Consider the following 1,067-nt stretch of genomic DNA (forward strand, 5'->3'; position numbering starts at 1 on the left):
CTCTCCTCAGTTCTTCCCTGTCTCCAGACATGAACGCCCTCTTCTTCTTGTTAAGAAGAGCTTTCAGGTCATTGGTGATCCACAGCTTATTATTAGGGAAGCAGCGTACAGTCCGGGTTGGCATGGTGGTGTGTTCACAGAACCTGATGTATTCTGTGATGCAGTCGGTCATGCTGTCGAGATCCTCTCCATGTGGCTCAACAAGTGCATCCCAGTCTGTCGACTCAAAGCAGTCCTGTAGTGCGTCAGCAGCCTCCTGAGTCCACCTCCTCACGCTCCTAGTGTGGACAGGCTGCCGCTGAACAAGAGGCATATACTTAGGGGTCAGCAGAACCAGGTTGTGGTCAGATCTTCCAAGAGGGGGGAGGGCTGTGGGACTGTATGCATCCTTAGCATTTGCATACAACAGATCCAGTGTGTTACAGTCTCTGGTGGGGCAGTCAACATACTGGTGAAATGTTGGGAGGGTTTTGTCCAGTGAGACGTGATTAAAATCCCCAGTGATGACAATAAATGCGTTAGGATGCTGCGTCTGTATCTGGGCAACAGCGGAGTGGATGACGTCACAGGCCAACGCTGCATCAGCTGAAGAAGGAACGTACACACCGATAATGATGGCGGACGTGAACTCCCGGGGCAAATAATAAGGCCTCATCCCCACAGTCAGCAGTTCAATGTCCGGGGTACAGAGACGTTTCTTCACGTGAACATGTCCGGGATTACACCACCTCTCACTCACATACAGTGCAATCCCTCCTCCTTTCTTCTTTCCGCTGCTTGTCACGTCCCTGTCCGCCCGAACAGTGCTGAAGCCGGGAATCGCCACGCTGTGGTCCGGGATGTTTGAGTGAAGCCATGTCTCCGTGAAACACAACACACTGCACTCACGATATTCCCTCTGAGCCTTTATCAGCGCGGCGAGCTCATCCGTCTTGTTCCCCAGAGACCTCACGTTCCCCATGACGAATCGCCGGTACAGCCGGTCTGTGTCTCCTCTTCTTCACCCTCTATTTCACTCCTGCTCTGCAGCCACGGTGTCTCCTCCGCAGCTCCTTCAGGACCTCAGG

The sequence above is a fragment of the Sparus aurata genome, chromosome 9, assembly GCF_900880675.1.
Source record: "Sparus aurata chromosome 9, fSpaAur1.1, whole genome shotgun sequence".
NCBI classification, from domain to species: domain Eukaryota; kingdom Metazoa; phylum Chordata; class Actinopteri; order Spariformes; family Sparidae; genus Sparus; species Sparus aurata.